We start from the raw sequence: 16,114 nt of genomic DNA on the forward strand, positions 1-16,114 counted from the left end.
ACCAAATAGTTCATTCTTCTCACACAAATTTATACACAATCGTCAATACTTATTCATAACAATATCATTACAAACATTCTACAATAATTAACACCATATACCACATTATATAAGAATAACATTTCACATTTCATACCAACTTAATACACCTTTCATACAATTCTACAAAACTCTTACTAATATTTTTTACACAATAGTGAACACACTTTCATACCAATATCAAATCCATATCATTATTATTATCAAATTGACTAAAGAAATACATGTATTATAACAATTTTACAACAAATTTCATACTTATTTTTTACAACGATAAAACTATTTCTATTCTATATATTTATACTCAAATCATTCATATATTGCGCTAATTTCTCACGAAATCATGGTTCTGAAAGTATACAATATAATAGGAAAAAAATAGAAACGTACCAACAAAATCCCTAATATTAGACTTTCACAACAATTAATACGTATTATGAACAAAATGTACAGTTTATACAAAAAATATCTCAACTTAAATATAGTGACGATTTACAAAAACAAAATCACAAAATGTGATTTACAGTTTCATTGCTGTTTTTTTTATTTCACTGAAATACAAATACAAACAATAAACCATAATAAATACTAACCTGAAGGATCCCATCTTCCATCATGTTTAATTAATATAGATAAGTAGTTGTCCATCACAACAAAATCAAGATTTTTCAAACAATTAGAGTGAATTAGGGGAACTAAATATTCTTAACTAGTTTGAATTTCCTTAATTTATGCTAATTAATAATTATCTTCAATCAATTCAAATTTAATTAACACACCTATTTCCATTTTTTTACCTTATTTTTTTTCCAGAAACGTTTTATTTTAATTTTTTTATCTTTTTTTTTAAAACAAATTCTTACAATTATTAGAAAAAACTTTTTTATTTTTAATAAACTATTACAACTTGAAAATTTTTAATGTTACTATTTGAAAGTTTAATTCTACTGCTATAACTTAAAAATATTAGTCTAATATATGTCATATATAAAATTTTAACTTTTTAAATTCCATTGCCAATTTAGTCATTCTCTCGGGGATTTGAATTAAAGGCAACATTAAGGTGTCAAAATAAAGGGGCGGTGACATAAGTCTTAATTATTGAGTGTAGGTAACAATTATGTGATTAATGATTAAGGATTGTGGAGTTGCCCTCAAGTTTATAAGTTGGCAGTTTGGTCTATTGAATTAAATGAGGGGTAAAAGGGTAAATGACTAAAACCTAATTTAACCAATTTTGGTGGGAATCAAAATTTGAGGGAAGCCACCACCAGCGAGTTGTACCAAAAGGGGAGGAATAAATCATTCCCCCCCCCCCGCCTCCCCCCATATTCCTTTTCTTATTCTTCTTCTGCTTTGTTTTTGCTCTCTTCTTGCTTGGTTGCTTGCCTTTCTTCTTCCCGTTCTCTTCATCTTCTTCTTCTTCTTTTCGTACATTGTTGGTCTTGGCTGCTAGTCCTTGAGCTTTTTTCTTCTTCTTTTCATCTTCTTGAATCAGATTTAGCTAATCTAATCAGTGGACCATATTTCGTTCTGTATCAATTGGAATTACTTCATAAGTGACTGGGTTCACACACCATTGTTTTGATAAGTAAAATTAACAGTTCTTTGAAATCATTCATCACCATCTGGGTAGCCGCAATTTTTTCAATAATGAGCATTCGCGTTTCCAACAGATGAAAATATATGTTGCAACATATAACTTATACATTTTGTCACAGCATGTGATTTATGTTTCAAAACAGAATAGTTATATGTAGCAACATATGACTTACATTTCGCAACAGTATAGCCATATATTGCTACATATAACTTACACATGTTGCCACATGTAATTTATTAGCCACAAGATATCAGTTATATGTAGCAACATATGACTTACATGTCGCCACATAATAGTCATATGTTGCAACATATGACTTACACATTTTTGTCACAACATGTGATTTATGTTTCGCAAACAGAATAGTTATATGTAGCAATATATGACTTACATTTGGCAACATAATAGCCATATGTTGCGACATATAACTTACACATTTTGCCACATATGATTTATTTGTCACAACATATCAGTCATATGTAGAAACATATGACTTACATATCGTCACAGAATAGTCATATGTTGCAACATATGACTTACACATTTCTTCATTATTACTAATTGTTTTTTAATTAATTTCTTCAGGTACAATAAATGGAGGAATTATTTAAAGGTATTGATTGTCGTGGTGAATGGGTCGAGAAGAAAAATCGATACATTTGGGGTTGGAAGGATGGTAAGAAACGGGGAGGATCGGTAGGGAGGACTGTCGAAAGAAATATTTTATATGATGATTTTGTGAATTTAGTCATGTAAAAATGTGGATACAATTGTCAACTAAAAGATCTTGTCATGAGTTACATTCCCCATTTTTTTCATTATTAGAAGGTCTTACCTTTTAAAATAAATGATCAGCCTAGTTTGCTTGTTTATTTGGGAGGAGCAGAGAGACCGCCCATATTAAGAGTCTACGTGGATGAAAATCCTATCGAGAAGGATCATAATCTAGAAGAAGACCAACAAGATATGTTAAATGATGAATTTGATAATATGTACATGAATAATCACGATGCTGAAATTGAAAAAGATGAAGTGCCGGACTTTGAGAGCAACAATCCTCCTACACCTATTATTGGCAGCAACATTCCTTGTTCTTCTCAATCATCACGTGTGAATAATGTTCGAGATGATGAGATCGGTTTTTATAAGGGAATGACATTCAAGAACAATGAAGAACTGGCAAATTCATTGAAAATTGCTTGCTTGAAAAAAAAATTTAGACTGGAAAAGGTGATCAATTCTCGTAATGTGTTTTCTTTTAAATGTTCATATCCGGAGTGCAATTGGTGGCTGAAGGATGTGAAATTTACAAGTAGCGACAAGTTTGTTATTAGAATCTATGAAAAGTACCATACGTGTGGTTCAGATCATCTTACAAGCCATAATCTCCATGCCACGACAAAAGTAATAGGTCAGTACTTTGAAAATAGTTTTTCCAATGGTAAAGGCCCATCCACAAGAGACATATCAAATCAACTCCGCACAGAATTGAGTTATAAGGTAAGCTATTGGAAGATTTATAAGGGCATAGAGCATGCTAAGTCTAATGTTAGGGGAACACACGAGCACGGATATGCAGTGCTTAATCCGTACCGTTATATGCTTGAAGTTGCAGATCAAGGAAGCAAGACGACATTGTCGCTCATGAGAATTGGAGGTTCAAGTACTTCTTTGTATCATATGCTGCTTAGATAACTGGTTTTCAAGAAATGAGAAAAGTAATAGCCGTTGATGGGACATTCCTGAGGAGCAAGTATGAAGGAGTTTTGCTATCGGCGGTGGCATAAGAAGCTGAGAATCATATATTTCCAGCGGCTTTCTGTGTTGTGGACAAGGAATGTGATGCCTCATATGAATATTTTTTTCAAAATATGAGAAGCTTTCTAGATGATACTGATGAGTTGTGCATTATTTCTAATAGGCATCCAAGTATTCGAAAGATGGTTTCGACTATCTACCCTGCATCTCATTATGGTTGTTGCATGAGACACCTTGGGGAAAATATTCTAAATAACTTTCACAATTCAAAGGTAGTGATCCATTTTTATAAAGCAGCAAAGTCGTACAATAGATGTGAGTTCAATGACCATTTCAATCAAATAAGAGATTCGGTACTAAAAGCGGCTAAAACTCTTGAACGTATTGGATTCCACAAATGGAGCAGGGCATTTTGCCCGGGAAATAGGTACATTATTGTCAATACCATCTCGTTTGAGTTTATAGTAATTTTATGTGTTTTGATTGATTTTTATTTTTTGTTGTGTAGATATAACATTATGACGTCAAATATCGCGGAGTCGGTGAATTCTATGTTTGATGTTGAAAGAGAATTTTCCATTGTCGTTCTATTTGATGAAATAAATAAGAGATTTGTACTTTTATTTCACCAGAGGCATATGGAGCTGGTGAACTCTGCAAATAGATTTGTTCCTTCAATTGAAAAAGACATATCAAAGTATGTCAACGCGGGCAACAAGTTGTTGGCTCATCAAATCGCTAACTACAAGTTCAGTGTCACTGGTCGTGGTGATGTTGCCATGGTGGATCTACAAAGAAGAACTTGTACTTGTAGAATTTTTTACTTGGACAAAATACCTTGTCCACATGCCATGGCAGCGCTTCAAGCCCAATATGGTGCCGATTTTGGAAATCAGATTTATGAGTACTCCTCTCCATATTATTCAGTGGAAAAATATATAATAGCATATTGTGAGAAAATTCACTCGGTGCCACCTGAAGATTCTTGGATTGTCCCTTTGGATGTCATAGTGAGAGAAATACCTCCTCCATATGTTGATCCAAGCAAACCTGGAAGAAGGAGATATGAGAGACGGCGTGGAGTTGGTGAATCATTTCCAACAAGAAAAAATAAGTGTTCCGTATGTAGGGACTTTGGCCACAAAAGAACTATATGCCCAAATCGAAATGCTCCATAAGTGTTGTTGAATTTTAATGATTGGTTTTTTTTATTTGAGGATGATGTTCCCTATCTTCTTATTTTAATTTGAATCAACTTATGTTATATTATATATATAAAATGTGTTATTTATTTAATAATGTGTTGCTACTTACAACAGAATATTGCATATGTTCCAACATATGTCAATTATGTGTTACAAGTACCACAGAAAAGAATATTGCATATGTTCCAACATATGGTAATTATGTGTTACATGTACTACAGAATAACGCATCTGTTCCGACATATATTAATTATGTGTTAGATCTTACAACATAATATTAAATATGTCAATTATGAGTTAGAAGTACCACAGAAAACGCATCTGTTCCAACATATTTCTAATAAATAATTACGTGTAAGGTGTGTGAACCATCAATCAATCATTACTATCATTAGAACAACTTTCAAGAAAAAAATTAATTATAACTCTTCAGATTTTATCCTTTTTTCAAAAATAAATAAATACTTTCATTTGAAAAGTAAAAAGCTGTGTCTCTTCTCTTCTCTTCTCTTCTGTTCATCTTCAGAAGTTGCAACTTTTCACACATTTTCTAGCATTATATAAGAACACAACAACAGAAGGTCCTTTCAATTAATTTTCTCCAAGATGGGAAGGAAGAATAAGAAATCTTCAAAAATGACTATGAATAAAAAAAAACTACATTAAATCCCTTCCGAGGGAACTACTAATTGATATCGTTGAAAGGATTGCTTCCTACTCCCTCAAAGATTTAATGAGGGTTAAATTAAGGTATTTATGTATTAATCAATTTTCGCTCTTTAATTTGATTTTCTAACCATTTCATTTGATTTCTCAATTTCAGGGTCCTCAATCAAGTCGCTAATGAACCTTCTATATATCAAAAGATAACATTGGTCAACTTTCCTTATCGTAGATGGTCGATAGTTCAAGAAGCCTATTTTTTTCTTGGAAATGTGCAGAGCATCGGGGAATTTAGAAGCCTTATAAAGAAAAGGTGTGGAAATTTTTTATGTTTTTCGTATGTATTCACGTTTTTATCAATGTATTTTACCTTTTAAATGTGTTATTTCTTCTGTAGTTTGATTTTTTCAACCGTAACGATCCAACTGCATTGGGAATGATTAATCAAGCAGCAGACGGTGGCCACATTGGTGCATCCTATGTGCTTGCCATAATTTCAATCTTCAATGGCGGTGAATCCGTGAGAGAAGGTTTAATGTTCATTGCCAACATGAAAAAAATGGAGCCACTAAATGTCAAAAAGATGTCGACAGAATTTGCAAAATATTTTAGGCGAAATGTGGGCGCCAGAACCTAATTTGTTGGGAGGAAGACCCATTTGTTGCACTGTTCATCAATTTGAGCGAATCGGTCGTAGGAATGGTTGGCCCATGGGAAGCGACAATGAAGATGATATTCGTTGTGATTTATGTAGGTGTGATTTAGAACTAGATTATGTAGTTAAATTTCTGTCTTATACCACTGTGTGGTATTAATTAAATTGCCATCTATGGCAACATATGTACTTAACTTGCAAACCAAATTCATGGTGAAAAAGGTTGCATTTTTGTGTTTTGTACTGATTTTTTAATTTGTTCTTTATAAAATGTTTAATGTTAAAAAAAATAAAAAATCATAGTGCTCCCATTTTAACCATCCTTGAAATGTCATCAGTGGCAACATATGCACGTTCTGTGGTATAAAATGTTGTATAAAATTGCAACAGATATGTCATATGTGGCAACATGTGTATATCCTAAAATGAGCTTTTTGAGGCTAATTCAATTGAATTACGGTCTAATAATAACCTCCTTCATTAATTACAACTCTTCATATTTTACCCTTTTTTTCAAAAAAAATTAAGTACTTGCATTTAAAAGTCAGAAGTGCCTCTTCGTCTTCAGAAGTTTCAACTTTTCACATTCATTACATTGGGATTATATTATATAAGAAGAACACAACTTAGGTCGTTTCATTTAATTTTCTCCAAGATAGGAAGGAAGAATAATAAATCTTCAAAAATGACTATGAGTAAAACAAACTACATTGAATCCCTTCCGAGGGAACTACTAATTGATATCGTTGAAAGGATTGCTTCCTACTCCCTCAAAGATTTAATGAGGGTTAAATTAAGGTATTTATGTATTAATCAATTTTCGCTCTTTAATTTTACTTCCTAACCATTTGATTTGATTTCTCAGTTCCAGGGTCCTCAATCAAGTCGCTAATGAACCTTCTATATATCAGAAGGTAATATTGCTCAACATTCATGTATTTATATGGTCGTGTTTAGTTGTTCGAAAATGCACTTCTTTCCTGAAAATGTGCAGAGATCGGGGAATTTAAAAGTCTTATACAGAAAAGGCGTGGTAATTTTTAATATTTTTCGAATGTATTCACATTTTTATCAATGTATTTTACATTTTAAATATGTTATTTCTTCTGTAGTATGATTTTTTCAACCATAGCGATTCAAACGGATTGGGAATGCTTAGTCAAACAGCAGACGGTGTCCACATTAGTGCATCCTATGTGCTTGCCATAATTTCAATCCTCAATGGCGGTGAATCCATGATAGAAGACTTAATGTTCATTGCCAATATGACTCCACTAAAACTCAGAAGATGTCGAGAGAAGTTGTGATATACTTTATTTGGAAGGGTACCACAATCTCAATGTTGGGAGAAAGACCAATTTGTTGCACTGTTCAAAGCCCCAACTTTCGTTGTGAATTATGTAGGTGTGATTTAGAAATAGATGAAGTAGTTAAATTTCTGTATTAATTAAACTTTTATGTGTGGCAACATATGCATGTTCTGTTTTTGAATTTGTTCTTTATAAAATGTTTAATCTAAAAAGAATTAACATTTTTCATTCCTAAATCGCTCAATTTATCGATTAATCGATCCTTGAAATGTCATATGTGGCAACATATGCACGTTCTGTTTGATACATCGCAACAGACATGTCATATGTGGCAACATATATATATCATAAAATGGTTTTTCTGGGGTTAATTCAATTAAATTGTCACCTAATTCAACATGTAACACTAATATATAGTCATACAACATGTCTAAGTAAGAATTATGGTCTGATACAACAACCTTCTTTCAATTCTATCAATTATTTTTACAAAGACTATCATCCCACTAGTTCATCATACAATGATCAAGTAACTCCATATGATAGTTATATAACACCCTTGTAAATCGTTGTTCCAAGTGTTATAGCATATTTTTATTGCTTAATTATGGTTCAAAGTACTAAAATTTGGTCCAATTTGACATTTTCCCATTCCGAAATTGCTCAATTTATTGATTAACCGATCCTTGAAGTGCCATCTGTGGCAACATATGCACGTTCTGTTTGATAAATCGCAACAGACATGTCATATGTGGCAACATATGTATATCATAAAATGATCTTTTGGGGTTAATTCAATTAAATTATCACTTAATTTAACATGTAACACTAATATATAGTCCTACAACATGTCTAAGTAAGAATTATGGTCTAATACAACAACATTCATTCAATTATATCAATTATTTTTACAAAGACTATCATCTCACTAGTTCATCATACAATGACCAAGTAACTCTATGTGATAGTTATATAACACCCTTGTGAATCTTCATCTTGTTTCTTGCACTTCTCACAAAGAAAGCCAAAGCATCCTCTACAAGAAGTAGCCCCTTGGTCTTGTCCAGCACCAGTATTAATACCACGACCATCAACCCCATCAAAAACAACTAATTCATTAACAACTCTGTCTTTTTTTATGGTTCTTGCTCCAATCAATTCCATTTTAACTCTATCCACAACATGATCAAATAAAGTTTCAACCAACCCTAGAGTAATTAGATATGACATTTCCAATTCCTTTTTTGTTGGGACAAGCCAAGGATGCACAACCTAAAATTATAAAATAGAGTCATCTGTATGAATATTTGGATCAGATGTTGACACAGATGTGTCATATGTCGCTACAGATGGGTGATATGTTGACACATATGGGCATCTGTAGCAACATTTATGTCACATATTGTGACAGATGGATCAACTGTAGCAACATATGAGTCATTTGTAGCAACATTTATGTCATATGTTGCGACAAATAGATCATCTGTAGCAACATATGAGTCATCTGTAGCAACATTTGGGTCACATGTTGCTACAGATTAGTGATATGTTGCAACATATATGGGTGTAATATAATACTAACTTACTGCATCATGAGGAGGGTTATAAAGATCTGAAATATTTTTGGCAGTTTTTGTTTTTGATATCAACCATCTCAATATACTTGGAGATGAGATCTCTTCTTCTGCATTTACTTGATGGGTTAAATGAGGAATGGCTTCAAATGCCCAAGCCTATAAAAAAGAAAAACATGTCATAAATCAAATGTTGAATTATTCAATACAATATAAAAAGATTAAAAACATTTATGTTTACCATGGAAAGCCAAATAAGTTATACTAAAGGTTTCAACAAGTATTTGACAGTTAATTCAAAGCTCTCATGACCCTAAGGATAGTTGTTGAAAGCCTCAATATCCTGAGATAAATTCACCAATTTAAGGGATATGTTGTTGTTGAGATCTTTGGCCAAAAGTACAATATGTACAAATCAAAGTAAGCACAATGACTCATTGTGCTTCCTTGATGTATTCTCCACATTCAACAAATATATTAAATCGGGATTTTTGAAGATTGTGTCAACAAGGGACACCAAGTCTTGCTCCTCATTTGACTATCTTGTTTCTTCTTTTCCTCCTTTATTTTGTATCTGTGGTTCTTTTTTTACTATGAATTCAGGGACCGGCTCAGAAGGAGGATGCATTTTAACCCTGAAACTATGGCAAACTCTCTTTTGTCAAAGAAAAGTGGCATGCCACAATAATTAATCAAAACCTCATCCTTCTTTTCAGGATTCTGAAAAATGAACCTTCTTTTCAGAAGTTCATAAACCATGGCCATTTGAAAACGTGCATTATTATTCTCTGGCAAATCAAGAAAATGACCAAAACAACTATTCCTAAAAAAATCTTCCAAACCATTCTACTTGAGGGTGACCCTGAAAGTGTCGAAAGGTTTTCCCATGGCTGACCTCATAATGCTATCACCAATAGCATTAGGCTGCAAATGCACAAGAAAAGTGTGTGCATTGATAGTTTTGATCCCATCATCTTCAACTTCATATTTTTCTTGTTCTTCTTCCTCAACTTCTTTTTATTTTCCTTTGTCTTCATCAACTTCATTTATTTTTTCTTCTTCCTCCTCAACTACTTCTTTATTTTTTCCTTCTTCTTCCTCAACTACTTCTTTATTTTTCATTCTTCGTCCTCAACTTCTTTTTGTTTTCCTCTATCTTCCTCAACTTCCTTTTTATTCCCTCTTCTTCCTCAACTTCTTCTGCTCTTTCTCCATCATCATCGACTTTATTTTTTCCTTTTTCTCTTTCTTCAATTCTTCATATTCTTTTTGAGAAAACTCTATTTCTACTTGAGAAGAAGAAACTGCTTCATATGCAACTTCTTCTAAAAGAGTGGTAGTCGAATTTTCATTCTTCTTCCTACAAGTTTTAGTCCTAGGCCTCTTCTGGATCTTTGTGTCGGTTGTTTCTTTTGTTAATACATTTTTTCTTTTCACACGAGCCATTATATTTGTATCTGCAACCACAAAAATCAAACATTCCTTAACAAAAATAACAACAACCAAACACAACAACACAAACAAAAAATATGATTCAATACCACACATAAACCAACCAACAAACCATAAAACCCTCCCTAAACCCTAACCAACGAACTACAAATTAAGCTTTTTGAAATAAGATAATATTTCAAAAGGAATAACTATCCAACCATCCTACAAACAAATAACTGATAAAAACACTAAAAACGTCCTAATTTAATACCAGTAAGTATTTCTCAAAGCCCTAATTAAATTTTATCTGAGAAGATATCAACAATAAACTAGAAACGATGAGGGCAACGATGCCTTGTTGAAGAAAAGGATCGCAACAGATTACCACTGATGTTGTAGAAAATATTGCAACAACAACCTTGATCTGTGAAGGAATAATGGAACGAGAGAAAGGAAGGAAAGATGAGAAAACAAAACGAAAATTAGTAAAAATAAATTAAATTTGGAATATGAAACGACATTTTATAGAGGAGAGGAGAGAGGGAAAAATGAAGGGACGATTGTTTTATACCTTTTCAAACAAAAATTTGAATTTTGACAATTCAAAGTGTGACATATGTTGTCACATATACCTTTTCTGTTGGGGAACGTGCATATAATTCTGTGGTATTTTTAACAACAGAGGTTATATATGTTGCCACAGACACCACATTTCTTCCTTTCCATCATAATTGACATTTGTTCCAACAAAATAAAAATAATATTAATAATCATTAATATTTATATTATCAACAAAAATGAACAATTGATGACAATATAATGTTGCCATATCTCCTTTTTGTGACAAATGTTACCACAAATCTTCTTTATGTGACATATGTTGCCACATGTATCCTTTCTGTTGGGGAACATACAGATAATTCTGTGGTATTTTTTTACAACAGAGGTTATATATGTTGTCACAGACACCACATTTCTTCCTTTCCATCATAATTGACATTTGTTCCAACAAAATAAAAATAATAATACTAATCATTAATATTAATATTATCAGCAAAAATGAACACTTCACTTTATACAACTTATCAACAAAAAGGTAATTCACAATGGTATACATAACCATCAATCTAATCAATGGTGGTAACCACAACATTTTCATCTATGACATCCACATACTGTACAGATGCATCAACAAGTGTATTTATGTATCAATTTATTTGTATGTATTCATGTCTTAATCAAAAGATTAAAATGGGCATCGATTTACCTCATCAGTCCAGCACTTATTAGGTTGAGACATTACGTAGAACCAGTCCTTGTTCTTTGAAAAGCAACTACAAAATTAAGTTGTTTGAACTCAAGATTCGAGCAATTGGCTAAATAGTGATCGTCCTTGTCTCTTCTGCAATTGTGTAATCATTATAAATAATTATACAGTGGACAACAAGAAGAAATACTAATAATAGTTGAACGACTTTACTTTTTTGCATGATGCTTGTAAAGACCCTCGTTTATCCATTGCGAGAAGGATGAAATTAGTTCACTTGGACCCTCACCGTCAATGTTAAAACCTTCAAATGGATATTGTTGCTTCACATCACAACTGACAACTTCGACTTTCTTCACTTTTTTTTTCTCTTTCTCTTTCGCGTTCTTTTTCACTTTCTCCTTCACTTCCTTTTTCACTTTCTCCTCCTCCTCCTCCTTCTCCTCCTCATTCTCCTTGCCTTTTGGGTTTGAGTGTGATACTGGAGCAGTAGTCATTGTATTTTTTTTCTTTCACTATTTATAGATAGTGATTGGGAAATAGATTTTTTCAACCTCCTATACTTCAAAGGCTGTGAAATCTTCTTGGATGTATGGACATCAATATTATAAGTCATTTCCTTAAAAATATCTGTGAGTTCTTTAACACGACTAATAAAATGATCATATTACTGATCACATTCTTCGCATAGACAAAAAAACATTTGATGTTAGAAGAGGAAGCAACACCAATAAAAGGTTGGGTTGTTGTCATGGACGAAGCTTCTTGTATCATTTCATCTACAAGGTAAATAAAAAAAGGTTGAGAGTTTACAATTGATTATAAAATAATAATGGATAGCAATTTATACTTATGTTGCCATATATATACCTTCTGTTGCCACAGATGAATCTTCATGTGCCACAGATTAATTTTCTGTTACTACAAATGACCATTTTGTTGCCCTAACACATAGGTGATATGTTCCAACATATGACAACTCTGTTGGAATATATACCAACATATCACTAAAATGTAACAACATACGACACATCTTTCAACAAATGAAATATATGTTGGACAACTAAACAAGACTATATTTCTAAAATCATATGAACAAAATGGTCACAAAAAGAACAACGAAAGCAACAAAAAAATGAATGTTCACTGAATTTTAACAATACATATACATTTTCTCAAAATTAGGGCTTTTTGGGTTTGTTGATTTTCTTTCAAAAACAATAAATAATAGGTACCATTACACCATTATTCAATTTTCACATCTATAGAACGATTTATTGTTCATTAACCCAAGAAAAAACTTAGTATTGTTCAAAAATTGTAAAATCTTTCAAAAAAATGACTTACCAATTTTAAGTCGAACACAATCTTCAGTTCACAAAGAGGAGAGAGTCACGGCCGGAGATGACGAGGAAGATAAGATAATGGGAGAGAATACTTGTTTTGATAGTCGGATTTTCGGATTTTCTAACAAAGAAGAAGAAGAGAAGAGAAAACATTGGGAGAAGAAGGAGAGAAAATTCTATTTTCTTTTACTTTTTTTTTAAAAATGGTTTGGATAGAATTATAAAAGTTGAAAATGAAGTGTTTTTTTGTATTTTATAATAGATTAGAAAGTTTTGAAAATGTTAATTTGGTCCCAAATTTACTTAATTACATTTTAAAGTGAATTTGATCTTTTCTTGGTCAAAGTGTCACCAAAAACCAAAGCAAGACTTAATTGACACCTTTCATTTAATTGTCTCCATTCTGTCGTCAAAACAACCTAAACCTAGCTGCATTAGTCCTCGTGAAAAATCTCAATTCTCGATTCTCTATACCCATATCCCTCATCTGCTCGTCCACTCAACCCACGAATACAAACCCAACCCGCGACTCAAGCCACTCTGCCTTTGAAATTGAAATGTAACGATCACTGTCCTTTTATCATCAACGGATCAAGTATCAAAGGAGACCGAGATTAAGAGCCCGTTTGGATTGACTTAAAAAAAGTAACTTTTTAAAGTGCTAAAACTTATTTTTAAAATAAGTAGTTATGTGTTTGGATAAAAGTGCTGCAGTTGAAAAAAAAGTTGTTGATGTGTTTGGCAAATAAGTGCTGGTAAACACTTTTTTTATCAAAATGTCTGAAATACCCTTAAAGTTGTTAACATGATAAAAAGTTGATTAATTTAAGGTTTTTATACTTAAAAAAAATAAAACATAATAAACATAATAATATTAATAAATATAATAATAATAATAAGCATAATAATAATAATAATAATAATAAGAATAATAATAATAAGAAGAAGAATAAGAATAATAATAATAATAATAATAATAATAATAATAAGATGTTAGGGTTAATTCAATATAGGCAATTTGGAAATTGTATAAAAGAATTAAGGGCAAAAAGTAATATACTTGGTCAACATAAAAGGGCTTTTAAGTTTTAAAAAAAAAACACCCCTCACCTAGCTTTTAGCTTTTGGCTTAAAATAAGTCATTTTTGACTTAAAATAAGTCACTTTGATAATTGTCAAACACTCTAATAAATCAAAAATTTGCTTAAAAATAAAAATAATTATCTGTTTCTGTTAATTTGCCGCCAAATCTATATTTGTTTTCAAGTGGCAGTTATCAATCTGTTTTTAAGATCAATCTGTTGTTAAGAGTTCTCCACTAAATCAAGCATAAAACAAACTCTATTTCTCCATTTCAATCTCTCCTTCTCTACTGCATTCTCTGTCATTTCAATCTCTCCTTCTCTACTGCATTCTCTGTCATTTCAATCTCTCCTTCTCTACTGCATTCTCTGTCATTTCAATCTCTCCTTCTCTACTGCATTCTCTGTCATTTCAATCTCTCCTTCTCTACTGCATTCTCTGTCATTTCAATCTCTCCTTCTCTACTGCATTCTCTGTCATTTCAATCTCTCCTTCTCTACTGCATTCTCTGTCATTTCAATCTCTCCTTCTCTACTGCATTCTCTGTCATTTCAATCTCTCCTTCTCTACTGCATTCTCTGTCATTTCAATCTCTCCTTCTCTACTGCATTCTCTGTCATTTCAATCTCTCCTTCTCTACTGCATTCTCTGTCATTTCAATCTCTCCTTCTCTACTGCATTCTCTGTCATTTCAATCTCTCCTTCTCTACTGCATTCTCTGTCATTTCAATCTCTCCTTCTCTACTGCATTCTCTGTCATTTCAATCTCTCCTTCTCTACTGCATTCTCTGTCATTTCAATCTCTCCTTCTCTACTGCATTCTCTGTCATTTCAATCTCTCCTTCTCTACTGCATTCTCTGTCATTTCAATCTCTCCTTCTCTACTGCATTCTCTGTCATTTCAATCTCTCCTTCTCTACTGCATTCTCTGTCATTTCAATCTCTCCTTCTCTACTGCATTCTCTGTCATTTCAATCTCTCCTTCTCTACTGCATTCTCTGTCATGGCTATTACCATTCTTATACCGGACGCTTCGATTTTCCTACATGCTATTTTGGCCATTTCAAACTTTGCTGGTCTAAAGCTATTTCTATGGTGGAACCGTTCAAGGTTTACTCTATCTGCTGATGGCCTGATCGGTGGTAGAATTTTTCTAGTTCTTGAAGGAAGACAGATTTATCTGTCTTCAGATGATGATCTTTTCTTGTGCGAAGTACTTGCCACAGACTTCTTAAGTCTTTTTGATGATATTTCCCTAAATTTTCGATCATTTTTGGCTATAGAAATTGATCACGACACCTCTTTGATTCTTGCGCCTACTGAAGTTGATAACTGTTTCCTCACCATTAGAGTGGTACCTCAAGAAGGTATATTTCCGTATATTTTGTTTTTGTTATTAAAAAGGGAGGAGGTCAAAATAAGAAGCTATACCCTAGTAATTTTCTTTTCTTTGCAACTTTGCCATCTTCTGGTTTTACTTTTAATTCCATATTATTTTCAGGTGTTGTCCGTCGGATGGCAATTGGAGGTCGATCAATGATTGTAGGACCTCTTTTTGAGTATGTTTTGGGAGACAACTCTTCTTTTCAATTACCTGTACTGGAGTATTGGCGAACTGTATACATTGTCCGCAATAATATCAGACATGGTAAGTTATAAGTACTCTTAGTAAATAAGGGAAATTTATGTAGTGTTAGCTTGAACTTTTTCTATCCTTACGGCTGTATAAGTAGATTTAGCTTGAGCTTTTTCTGTTCTTAACGAACTTGCAAATGGACTTCCATATTTTAGAGAAACTCTCTTCGTTATGGCTTTCTTTTCTTTGTTAAAAAAGTGTTATGTGTCCTATTGTGTTTTAAATAAACTCTTTACTTTTGCAGTTCGTGTGATTCTGCGAGCTACTGAAGTCAGCTTTGCAGCTGAAAGTTTTTTGAGCCTTACAACTGTTGCATACTCCCGTTTTTTAACAAGGGTAAGTGTTTACTATAACCTCACCTCCTTCACATTACGGGGATTTGGGATCTTTGGTACCAAAGTAATGGTTGTACAGTTACCTTCAGATTCTGTAGTAATCCCCCAGCTCCAGGATCTAGCATAATTTGATGGGTTGGTATTGGTTCACTAGTCACTGTTGCTACTACCGGAGAAACAATGGTTACCCCCCCCCCCCCCCCCCG

Source organism: Solanum tuberosum, unplaced genomic scaffold, assembly GCF_000226075.1.
Source record: "Solanum tuberosum cultivar DM 1-3 516 R44 unplaced genomic scaffold, SolTub_3.0 scf00010, whole genome shotgun sequence".
In the NCBI taxonomy this organism is placed as follows: domain Eukaryota; kingdom Viridiplantae; phylum Streptophyta; class Magnoliopsida; order Solanales; family Solanaceae; genus Solanum; species Solanum tuberosum.